This window comes from Saimiri boliviensis, chromosome 9 (genome assembly GCF_048565385.1).
Source record: "Saimiri boliviensis isolate mSaiBol1 chromosome 9, mSaiBol1.pri, whole genome shotgun sequence".
NCBI lineage: Eukaryota > Metazoa > Chordata > Mammalia > Primates > Cebidae > Saimiri > Saimiri boliviensis.
Window position 1 is genome coordinate 105,505,136 of NC_133457.1, and position 13,101 is coordinate 105,518,236.

Here is a 13,101-nt window from a genome sequence, read left to right on the forward strand (position 1 = left end):
CTGGGAGTTTCAAAACTTTCCCGGCTTAATGGTAGATCCCTCTTCTTGAGTCTTAACAAAATTTGGACATAACTCTAATCTGACATTGATTATGATGCTTGTAGTGGCGGTTTACCTTTCTGTCTCTTCCAACACAAAGTACATTCCAAAAAGGGAGAGGCCACATGCATTTATCAAGTTCCCAAGGCATATGAATGACTGAAACACAATGAATGTTCAATTAACTGTTTACTAAATAAATGGGCATCACATACCTATGGATAAATGAATAACAATACAACAAAAGACAAAGGCAATTCAATATGAAACGCCAAATTAGTTATAGAGGGAAAATCTAACTCAAGAAGTGCTGTGGGGAAGACAGCTTCAGGCTGATATGGAAAAGGAAGCCTCCAGGAAGACAAGGGTCTTGCTCTCAAGTCTTAAGGAAGGAAAATATCTAGATGAGCCAGTAGGGAGTGGCAGAAAAAGATGAGCATGGGAAACAGTACAAACATAGACCATTCCACAGCGGGGAAAAGAAAACTCAATTAAAAAGCTCAGGGCTTTAAAGCAAAGGTTTACTTGCTTACCCTATGCAACCATTACATATTTCTTTCAAAAGAAAAGGTATCTGCCTACAAAGGACACACATCACTTCCACTGAAATGTCAATATCCAAAGCAAGTTACACAACCATGCCCAATTTCAAGGTATAAGAGAGAAGGCAACCCTGCCATGTGTCCTTAAGAAAGAGAACCAGAATACTGGTGAAAAGTGCTAATGACCACACCATGAAAGAGTCTAGCACCATACCTGGCACACAGTAAGCACTCAGTGATTGACAGCTATTATTATCATGATTATTGAGGGATCCAGGGGAAAAAAAAAATCTATCCTAATAACTCTAAGTCATAACACTGAATAGCTAAATAAACATACATGAAAAAAATCTTATGCACATTATTTACAAATAAAGCAAAGGTTAATTTACAAGCATTTTACCATGATATAAGGGAGGGACATGCCAAAAAGTTTCCATTAAGCAAAAAATAGTAAATAAGATTTACCAAAATAGTACAAGAAAGCATTTTACCATGATATGAGAGGGACATGCCAAAATGTTTTTAGTAAACAAGAGCTATTAAAATACCCATTCTTACTAATTTAAGACATGTAACAGTTCATTATCTTTATTATTTTAGAGAACATTAAAAAAATTATGGAGGCTTTCACACTTTCACGCCTAAGCTCAGAGCACACCTGTCTCACACTTTCCCCCTAAATTCTTAAGGGAAATGCTCCCATGTGGGTTTTCAGGACCCTAACCCTTGGAAGTTAAGGGAAAAGTCCTATATAGCAAAATGAGAATTGAATTCTAATCAAGCCTTGGTCACAGATCAGTTCTGTGACTTCACAAATATTTACATGACCAGGACCCCACTCCATTATGCATAATGAAAATGCATAGATGTCTTCAGAAGTACCTTCTAACTCTATTCTTCTGGAATCCCAAGAAACCAGAAAGAAGCTTTGCTTTCAGAGTCTCTAGTAATGATGCTGACCTGTGTAAGACCTGATAACGCTTAAATCTGCCACAACCACACTCATAACAACAAAGCTTAGTTCAAGAGTAAACATGCAACATAGTCAAGAACACGCAGGGAGAGCTCTGCTACATGAAATGCTGCAGATGCAAAGTGCAGATAAAAATGGACAGAGTATGGTTATTTTGTGTGTAGCTTATGAAATCACAATCTTTTAGTAACATCTCATACAGCATTCCAAGGACCCAGTGGCAGTAATGGGAACAAACCTGAAGCAAGGAATCTCCAAACCTTTTAAGCTTCAGATCTGTCAAACTATCAGATCTAAATTCCAACACACTGAGCTTTCCAATTCTTTAAAATCCTACAGCAATAATTCAAATATATGCCCAGAGAGCGGGGCGCAGTGGCATGTCTGTAGTCCCAGCTACTCAGGAGGCTGAGGCAGGAGGATCAATTGAGCCCATGAGTCTAGCCTGGGCAACATACGAGACCCAGTTTCTATAAAACAAACAAACAAACAAAAATATATGACCAGAGATCTAGAACTTAACATTCTTTGAAGAAAGTCAGAAAAAAAGCCCAAAGCAGCAAGTTACAAAATGTTAAGCCCCATAATCAGTGACACTGTGTCAAACAGAAGCACCCGCCCAGACAACCTACCACTACTCACTGTTTTGTGAGTATACACCATCCTTACAACAGAATTAATGAGAAAACAGTGGTGATCTGTAATGAACACTAACGAGGGACAATACGGCATTAACTCACGCTATAAACAAAACAGACAATGCTGCATTATAAATTTTGCTATATTGACAGCCCTATCATGATTTTTTTTTTTTTTTTGAGACGGAGTTTCGCCCTTGTTACCCAGGCTGGAGTGCAATGGCGCGATCTCGGCTCACCGCAACCTCCACCTCCTGGGCTCAGGCAATTCTCCTGCCTCAGCCTCCTGAGCAGCTGGGATTACAGGAACGTGCCACCATGCCCAGCTAATTTTTTGCACTTTTAGTAGAGACGGGGTTTCACCATGTTGACCAGGATGGTCTCGATCTCTCGACCTCGTGATCCACCCGCCTCGGCCTCCCAAAGTGCTGGGATTACAGGCTTGTGCCACCGCGCCCGGCCCTATCATGATTTTTAAGGAACCTTTCAATTCTAATGTTCTATGAGTCTAAAAACCACATGGGACACCCGTTACTGTCTCTCATGCTTCAAGAGAGAGTCATGCCTAAATGACTAACAATTTCCTGCTTGAAAACCTAAAACCTAGTAAGTATATCTAATAAAACTGCTGTATGATTAGACTCACTTTGTTATGGCTGGACAGCATTTTTAAAGCTAAAATTATACATGTGGATTTGTGTTTACTTTTTTTTTTTGAGATATTCGAGTCTTGCTCTGTCACCAATCCTAGAGGGCAGTGGCTCGACTCTGGCTCCCTGCAACCTCCACCTCCTGGGTTCAAGCGATTCTCCTGCCTCAGCCTCCCAAGTTGCTGGGATTACAGAGTCTGTCACCATGCCTGGCTAATTTTTGTATTTTAGGCAGAGTCGCGTTTTCACCATATTGGCCAGGCTGGTCTTGAACTCCTGACATCAAGCGATCCACCCACCTCTGGACTCCCAAAGTGTTGGGATTACAGGGGTGAGACACTGGTGCCTGGCCTGTGTTTACTTCTACAGTAATTTCCTTCTACTTGTCAATCACAACATAATTTCCAATTTTGCAATAGATCCTAGTCAATATAGTAATCAATCTTATCATTGATTTTTAGGAGTTTAAAACTTTATTCCTCATTTACAAATAGATGGAGAGAGGAGATGGAGAAGTATATGTAACTCCGAATGAACCAAAGAAATTGCTTCTATTAACAAATCAATTTTTAAATATATTGGAAACGAGGCAGAGGATAAGACTTAAGTCTTTCAAGGAAGGCTTGGTAAATGTTACTAAAAAAACAAGATTCCCTTTATAAAGTTAATTGAGCAATAAACCCGAAATACTTTGTATGGTAAAAATATCCATTACTGGTCTAAAGTAATGGGAACCCCTATAGACAGTAGTTTTTATTGAGAACAGGAGAACTACAGTGTTATACTTAAAAGCTGCCTATCTTAAATCTTAGTATAAAAGAAAAAAGCTTCAAAAGTCATGTTGAAAGACATCATGCATGTTAGTCACAGACAGGAAGGGTCATAGGCCTCACTGGAACAGCTACCTTGCTGTTTGTAAACCCTTACAAGACACATCTAAATTTTCTCTGATCTTACTATTTTCTGAACATTCAAATCAACTTTTAGATAAAAATAAATAGGAAAATATAAATAGGTAAATAACTGTCAAATGTAATTATACAGCTTGCTCAGAGTCATTTTAGGTTAAAGGACAATCTTGTTTCCTATTATATTTTCCTTTACAGACACAGAAAAAAAATCTACCTTTGCTTCAAAGAGGGTAGTATGCTAATGGGCCCAGAGCTGTGCTGTCCAATGCTGGTACCAATGGCCATGTGTGGCTATTTAAATTCCTGCTAATATTAAATAAAATGTAAAATTCTCATCCTCAGTCATACTAGCCACATCTTAAGGCTTTGAAAACCATAAGTGGCTAATAGTTCCCATGCAGATAGTGAAGATTTCCATCATAATAATGGAAGGTTCTGCTGAACAGTGCTGATCTAGAACGTTTCTCAAACTATGATGTGCACAAAATCATCAGCACAGCTTGTTCACAGATTCCTGGGTACCTCAGGTGGTCTGTTTCAGTAGGTCTGGAATGGGGCCCCAAAACTTGAATTTTTTTTTTTTTCGAGACACAGTCTCACTACGTAGCCCAGGCTGGAGTGCAATGGTGTGATCTCAGTTCACTGCAACCTCCATCTCCCAAGTTCAAGCGATTCTCATACCTCAGCCTCCCAAGTAGCTGGGATTACAGGCACACACCCAGCTAATTTTTGTATTTTTAGTAGAGATGGGGTTTCACCATGTTGGCCAGGCTGGTCTTGAAGTCATGACCTCAGATGACCCACCCGCCTTGGCCTCCCAAAGTGCTGAGATTACAGGCGTGGGCCACAGTGTCCAGCAAAACTTGCATTTCTAACATGCTCCCAGATAATGGTGAAGTTTCCCCACACTTTGATTAGTGCTCTCTATGGTAAAGAACTAGGTTTTGTTTTTGCTCTTTCCTAATCTATGACCAAGACTTTCATGAAACACCAAAAAATGAATTTCCAGGAAAAAAAATACATTAAAAAGGACTACAATTATAAACTAATATTTTTTATTACTAAGTTTAACAGACAAACCATTTTTCTAACCATCTGCTATAAAAGCATCTGCATGCTTCTTTGCAAGTTCTGTACTCACCTTGTCAGACAGGTATGCAGACCTGCAGGAATCTATAGATTACGTTCAGTAGCCTAATCCACAAGATCTTGTTTTATATTTTTACAATTATCTTTCTGGAGCTGGTCATTAATGACCTCTTTCATATCCTCTATCGTTTCCTCAATGCATTTTTACAACTTGAGGCAAAACTGTTAATTCCATTAAGCAAAATACCCCTAAATCCCTTAAGTGATATCATACCAGGTTTGCTTAAAGAAGCAATCTAATGGTGTCAACACTGACAACGTGATCTGATTCTACCAGATGATCAATAATGATGGCTTAACTTTTTCATGCAAGCCCATAGTTGAATTTAGACTGCCAATAGTGCAAGAATTGCTAAGCCCAAAATATACAACGAGCAATAATAAAATCTCTGTGTTAAATTATGTAAAATTCTTTCTGTAAATAAAATCTATGATCTAAAATTAGCTTACCAGACAAAATCCTTCAAAGTGTTTCTTAGAGTACTGATGGTTTTTCTTGGACCCAAAGTAGAGTTCAGGTATATTTCTTCATTCATATACACTTAAGGAATAAACCAAACAATTTTCTTAAAGAAGTCAATGCCCTTCACTATCTGCCTAAAGCTTAGATATTTTTCCCTAATCTAATTATTATTATCTCTTATTAAATGAAATAAACTGATTCTTCTTCTATTCAGCTTCCGGTCTGGCCTGATAAAAAAAAATCTCCAGAGTAACTTAAGTTTCACCACTTTCTAGCATTATTCTTAGAATTTTTTTGTTATTTTAATATTGTTTTAGCAATTTGCTTGACTTATTATGTAAATAATAAGGTTCTGTTAACTTTAATATGAAATACTTTTTTATATAGTTACACCTGGTTACAGAGAACATGCATGTTCTCTGCAAAATTTTTAGCAGTCTAAAAATAAGCTTTTATGTTCAACTACACATTATTTTAAGGAAGAACTCCACTAAAAATTAGCACTAATGGAAGTTGCAAAGCATTTCATAAAAGTCTGGGGAATATAAAAATGGAGGGAGTCTTTTAATTATTCTTCTTCAATGTAAGAAAGAAAAACCCTTTTCCTCCTAACACTGAATGAAACAACAGCAGAATTAGTAGGAAATAGTATTCAAAGCAAGAAAATGTCAGGCACATTTGCCATGACCACCCCTCTGGTCCCATCTGCAGAGGCAGATGGGTGAAAATGAGAGGCCGAGAACCCTCTAAGAGGCCCATGACTCCCATTTCAAACTTTAACTCTATCAGGCGGCAAGGGCAAGGAACAACTTCTATGTGATCACAGGGAGGGAAGAATTCGGGAGATAACGGCAGGGAATGCCTAGATGCTGCCAGAGGGATGCATTTCTTCCCCAGACCCAGGCCAACTGATCAAGGGTGAGACCGCAGAACTTGCTAAAGGACAAAAAAGGTCCAAAGAAGACAGCATCCAGGCAGAAGATTTTGTTCATACAAAGCAGTTGTTCTAGAATTACCTAAATTAATGACCCTTAGTATTTTTTTGTATGCTGGTGGAAAGATATGGGGGTAGGGGTACAAGAGTCACAGATCCGTTTGAAAATCATAAAAAGCAATGGACTGTCTGCCTATAAAATATGCAGATGTAAACAAAAGTCTGCGTACTATTTTGGGACGTTCACACACCAGCCTAAGACTCCCTAGGGGTCCGCAAACTGCAAGATAAAAAAGCGTAAACCTAACTAGGTAGGAACCAAAGATCTCTGTTAACGCAGTAGCTGGAACTTTTAATCTGAAGCCAGGCTTTTACATAAAGACAATCTTAGAATTAAAAAAAAAAAAAAATCCAAAAACAAAATATCTTGGTCACATAGCATATAAGAAAATCCAAAATATATTAAAAATTTAGCTACTTGATAAAGAATGACATATTTGATCCATGAAATGAGATCAGTGACTATCCCTTAAAAGTATCCTTAATAAAGGGGTAAAAAGGCTGGGAGCGGTGGCTCACGCTTCTAATCCCAGCACTTTGGGAGGCCAAGGCCTGCGGATCACAAGGTCAGGAGTTTGGGACCAGCCTGGCCAAGATGGTGAAACCCTATCTCTACTTAAAAAATACAAAAATTAGCCTGGCATGGTGGCATATGCCTGTAATCCCAGCTACTCAGGAGGCCGAGGCAGAAGAATCTCTTGAACCTGGGAGGTGGAAGTTGCAATGAGTTGAGATTATGCCACTGTACTCCAGCCTGGGTGACAGAGTAAGACTCTGTCACAAAAATAAATAAATAAATGGGTTTAAAAAAATGGAAATCTCCCTTTACTTATTTAGAAAATTCAAAGATGTATCCATCACTTTCTATGTATGTTTGGATTCCTGTCCTTAAGTTATCTCACAATTCTACTTCCTAGTGTCCTGAAATGTTCAAATAGTATATTAAGTTCTTTTGAAATAGCTAACAAAAGCACTATGGGAGTCCGTTGAAAACTCAGGTTTGTTCCTTGCTAAAATTTGTAAGTCCTTCATTATGACTATAAAGAAAAAACATTCATCAATTTAAAAATAAAAATCCTGATTCTTCAAAAGAAGAGCTATTTAAGTTATAACATATACACCCATTACAAATTCTAAAGGTTGCAAAATAGAACAGTGATGGCAAACAACATAATGAATAATGTAAGAGAATGTACAGAATTACTATTTGCTGACTGTAAAAACTAACAAATACAGGTACTATAGGCAAAAATAAAACATTTTTCTTTGGATTTTATGCTGATGATTTAGTTCAGGAACAGGGACAAGCACGGATATTTTAAAATAACTCAATTTTACTACCTTCAGGACTTTTATGGAAGTAACAGAATTTCTCATGAGGGTATCAACGCCTCCACAACATGAACCAAAGAAAAGAACATTTTGGCAAGGAAAAAGTGACTGCATTCTCCCTCTGCACTTCATGGTTATTACTGTACCAGGGTACACCTGAACTCCAAACTGCCCCAGGAAGACCACTCCTACTCCATGGAGACAAAGGGGGAAAAGGGTATCCTCGCTGTATTCCAACACTCCTCTTCAGTGACAAATTCTTGAAATGGAAAAGTAAAAATGGATGCATATGTAGAATAACTTAGGGAAGGTGTGTTAGTTAACTAACCTAACACCATACCACTAAAATACAACAGCACACTTGAGCTTTTAAAGAAACCTTTAGAGAGAACTCTTGGTGAAAAGGACATGTCTTGGACACTGACGATCTGGGTTCAAATTCTAGCTCTATCATTGACTAGCTTTATGGCCTTTAATAAGTTACTTCATTTCTCTCAGCCGCAGCCCAACCTCATGAATTGGCTATGAAAGCAAAGGTATTTTTCTCATCTCTGTAGCCCAGTATCTAGCTGAGTACTGGACAAATACCAGGTATTCAATCAATGCCAGTTCTTTCTGCTCCCCTCACAAGTATGTCGCATTCCATTGCAAAAAAAAAAAAAAAAAATTACATACACACACACACACTCTAGGCAACAGGTATCTAAGCTCTGGCTATCATTTTACGTATTTCAAAGAGTTTTCAATATAATAATCTGGTACAGACAGGCAATCCTATGGAATTCACCACACCTTTCACTTGAATTAAACTAAAGTTTTGCATGAGCAATGAAATATAAGAGAATCACTAAATATGTATTAAAAACAAAACTATTTCAAGCCTTGTTATACCAGGCTGGGAAAGGGGAAGGAGAGGGGGAAAGGGGAAGGAGGGAGGGAGAGTGCGGCCTCCTCAGTTGATATGGATATACTGTCATTGCCATTCCTGTACCAAAGATATTTTTGCAGGTAGAATCTTTGAATCTCTAAACTTCTTAAGAGATTTAGAACATGGGTGGTCCATGAGTGATCTCATTTAGTAATTACCAGTTAAAGTCTTTCCATGAGAGGTGAAAAACATAGGCACCTACAGGGAGAATCAAGCCTGACGTTGTGGAACCTCATGGTACAACACAGGAAGACATAACCACAAACTCTGCTTGGGGCAAAGCCATACTTCGAAGAAAACCAAAACATTTCTCCGAAACTTTTATAAACCAAGGAGCTCTCCAAGACAAAGTAGCCCAAGGGCCGCCTGTTGTTTCTGACAGGTTTTCTGCAATGTTACAGCAATATCACAAATAAGATGTGGTTTCTAATGAGATATGATTCTTCTTCAGGTTTTCTTTGGTATTTGAAATAGTTATACAAAAATCAATAAATACAAAAACGTAACAAAGGATCTTCCAGAAATGCAGCAGTTAGTATATTTCTCCCACTTTACTTCTAACTTGTCTTTCAATGTCTTGTGTGGTTTGCCTTAAGTAATACACTGATGAGTTCAGAGAACTTCCAACTACAGGAATAATAAATTATACAAATTATAAAGACATAGAATATTTAAAAGTTGTGAAAGTGATCATATTGAAAGAGTAGGCAGTGCTATTAAATATAACAAGAGCTAAATGTGAAAAGCAAAGAAATAACTGCAGAATAAAAAAACGTGACTCCAGGGAGATTGTGATCCACACAGAGACACAACTCAATTTCACAACAGGTCTAGATTTACTTCGCCCACGGCCAGACTACACCAAGAACAGTACTGTAGTCTGGTTACTACTAGAGAGACTCCAAAGCTAACAAAAAGGTGTGGAAAGGTGTGTGCAAGCTAGCTTTTAGTCGCCCATTCATCAAGAAAAAGTTTAAATTCAGAAGAACTTATAATTCATCTATGAAATCTGCCCTGGAACAGAAAAGAACTCCAAAATTAATAATCTTAACACTCCGCATTTTCCCAAGGCCTTTGGTTATAATGATGCATTGCTTATATGAAACCACCTGCTCTGCTTGGCATAAACCATGTTACTTGAGGATTCATGCCTAATCATTTTATCATACACAGATCTCAAATCTTCTTTCTGTTGCCAGAGAGCCACAAAGTTCACAAAAACTCTCTCTGAGGATGCCAACGTGATTTTCCAATTTGGCTTACAGTCAAACTCTACTGTGCTATGAAATAAATGGGACAGACCCCCAGTAAGTCACATAGTTCACATCAGCCTAGGGAGCAAAACACAGTGGTCTGCCTGGGTTTTTTTCCCGAAAACACCACGAACATATTTCCATAAAGCACATCGAAATTTGGGGCCCACTGGGATGGTACAGTTATATACCATCTGGGAAACAATAATAAAATCTCAGGCAGTATTTCAGACATCTTGAAAACTGTAAATATTTAAAATGTGTATTTTCAGTTTCGCGGATCTGCTACCACAAACGAAGAGTTTTCAAGGGGTGAGAAATAAGGCACACACACAGACCCAGAGAGCTGCTCAGAGATACCAAGGATTCATGAGAAACCTTGGCCAGATTATCCATAAACCCTAATTTGGAGAACAGGGGCCTGCAAGCTCAAAATTGAATTATACTGCCTTATTAGATCCCACACGACTGAAACCACAGTCACATTAGTCATAACTGGAACTAGGAATACTTTAGGTACACAAATATGAAGTGCCTGCTTATGCATTTTTAATTGTATCAAATAAAACTGAAGCTGCAAACAAACTCGAATTTCAGTTATCTCACTAGTGAGGGGATTTCCTAATAACGCCTTTTAAAAAAAATCCGAGTAGCTGCCAACCCTCTGCACATCCGACAGGCAGGTCCCTGGAAATGTGGGCAACGGACTCCGTTACTTCTCAACAGCGAAGAAAATAAATACCCCGAAGAGGACAGATTTTTTTTTTTTTTTAAAGCTCAAACATGCAATCTAATAATGCTCAAAACTTGGCAGCTAGGTTGCGGGACCCCTCCAGGGCTCCAATTTTCGGGGCGAGTGCGCGCTAGTGCGTAAGAAGGGGGCGGAGGGGGTGCGCGATCCGTGGCCGCGCCAGGGCCCCCGCCCCCTCCCGGAGCAGCAGCCTGGCACCAGCCCACCCTCCTCCACCCCTGCAAACAGACGCAGGACGCGAATAGAGCAACTTCTCTGCGGGGGCGGCGGCGGGAATAGCGGTCACCCCCGCCCCGCCCCAGCGTCGCCGGGCCCGGGGGTCCCACCGCGCACGCCCCGAGGGGGCCTCCGCACGCCCCGCCCCCGCCCGCCAGGCCCGCGGCCGGGGTCTCTCCCGGACCCCCGCCCCTGCGTGCGGCCCGCAGCAGCGCACTCCCAAGGACGGCCGCCCGGCCACAGCGAAAGCTGGAGCGAGAGCAGGAGCCGGGCGCGGCAGAGGCCGACCCTCTTCCAGGCCGCAGGCCGCCGCCTGCCCTCCGCCAGGCCGCTCGCCCGCCAGCCCCGCTCGGACCCCAGTCCGGCCGGGCCTCGGCGCCGCCGCAGCCCCTCATCCCGGCTCCATTCAAAGGGGCACCCTAGCCCGGCCGGCGGGGCGGGGCCGAGGACCCGCGGACAAGTCCGGTCCGCCAAGGCCAGGGAGGAAAATAAAAAGTTAAGAGAAGAACTTACCTAAAATGGCTCCTGCAGCAGCCAAAATACAAACAGCTATTATTTGGTGAAGTTTAGCTCAGACACCCTGCAAGGACACCCTAACCCAGCTCGGGCCCGCCTTCCCTGCTGCACCATTGGGCTTCGCCGGTCCAAAACACGGAGCCATTGGTCATCCCTGCTGCCGCTCAGGCAGAAGCCCATTTCAAGCTTGCTTGCAGGGGCGAGTGATGGGCTAGCTCCATTGTGCTCGTATTTGCATGGATGTGATCGCGCCGTTGATTGGCCGGCGCTGAGACCGCCCCGCCCCCTGCCTTGCGCCCCCCCCCGCCTTGGAGACGCCGCTGCGCGCGGCCCCGCCCCCCCGGGACTAGCGGCGGGGCCACGGGGGCGGGGCGGGGCCGGGGTCCAGCGGGCCGAGGGGGCGGGGCGGGGTCCCGGGTCCCGCACGTCGCAGTTCGCAGGCAGGGGGCGGGGACCAGGGATGCGCGCGCGCGCGGCCGCCCGCGGGGGTTCAGCGCGCAGGTGGAGGTCTCTCAGGTAGCGGGCTACCGATCTGGAAGACCCGGGGCTGGCGTCTCCGGGGGTGGAAGAGGATGTGGCGGGGGGTCCCACAACACAGGGGTTCCGCTGGGGCCGAGGTCACGCAAGCAAGATGCAGGGAGAGGCGAGGGACCCGCAGGTCATGAAAAGAAGATGCTGAGTGGCCGAGCGAACCGAGGAGCAACCTCCAGCCGCGTCTCCTGCCGCTCAGCCCGGCTCCCTCGCACTCCTGGCTCCTGACGGGCTTCTTCCCAAGGCCCCGCACACCCGGGAGTTTTCCAGCCCCGGGGATCCTGCAGCGCCTTGGATAGATCTCCGTGAAATCAGGTGTCGAGCTATGGTGCATTTACTTTCTGGCCTGTCGCCCCTACCATCCTTGCAACATCTTCAAGGACAGGGCCCAGTATTTGGCAGAGATTCAACTAATTGTTACACTCTCGAATTCGTTCGTTGGCAGCTAATCTTTGAGTGCCTACTAAATTCCAGACACTAATATAAAACAGGGAATACTGCGGTCAACAAGACAAAGCCCTTGCTTTCATGGAATAGGCGAAAGACTAAGTACAAGGGGTAGGTAGTGATAAATGCTGTAAAGAAAATACATGGAAGAAGGAGGTGAATTAGACCAGAGTTTAGGAATTAGGAAATTCCTAAATTAAGAAAGGAGTAATGGAGAGTTTGCCTTGCATGACTGAATACTCTTTATGGCATCCCATTACTGCCCTCTCCCACCCTGACCTTGGCAGTCACCTGCTCTCCTCGAAACTGATTGGATTCTGACGGTACAGGCTCATTCTTCCTCAATTAAAGCAGAAATTATCTGAGTCTGATGATTCTAAGAGCAGCTCGTGGGATACATTTAGGATAAGCACATTTTGACTGTGTCAGGGGCAACGATAATGATTTAGCAGAGCCTTGCTGTACCCCCCAGAGAGAGAATATTTTTAGCTTCTTTGAAATCCCTGTTTTCTGACGGCTTTCAGCCTGTGGCCCTAACTCTCTTCTGAGTAACACGCTTCACTTCTTGGCAGACACAAGAGATTTCCCCAGCTTGAAAACAGAGGCAGAAGCCCCCTGCTGCCCATCTCTCTCATCTGTGTGCATTTCTGTCATTTGACTCAAGGCTGGCCAAGATGTCTCATGGTCTTTCTTTCCTCGTCTTTCTTCCACCTTTACACAGTTATTTATTAGGCACCAACTATGTTCCAGGTATTGTTCTAGACA

General features: G+C 42.4%; 1 protein-coding gene across 2 annotated transcripts in view; it reads right to left on the reverse strand.

The window, feature by feature from the left end:
- CHD6 (chromodomain helicase DNA binding protein 6) overlaps nucleotides 1–11,463 on the reverse strand; it is a 188,755-nt gene extending 177,292 nt beyond the window's left edge. Inside the window, exon 1 of one of the 2 annotated variants that reach the window (XM_039479415.2) lies at nucleotides 11,356–11,463. The gene's annotated coding sequence lies outside the window, so the exon portion shown is untranslated. The remainder of the gene's footprint in view (nucleotides 1–11,355) is intronic. The other variant, XM_074406545.1, reaches the window with a different exon arrangement.
- Between the last annotated feature and the right edge of the window lie 1,638 nt (nucleotides 11,464–13,101).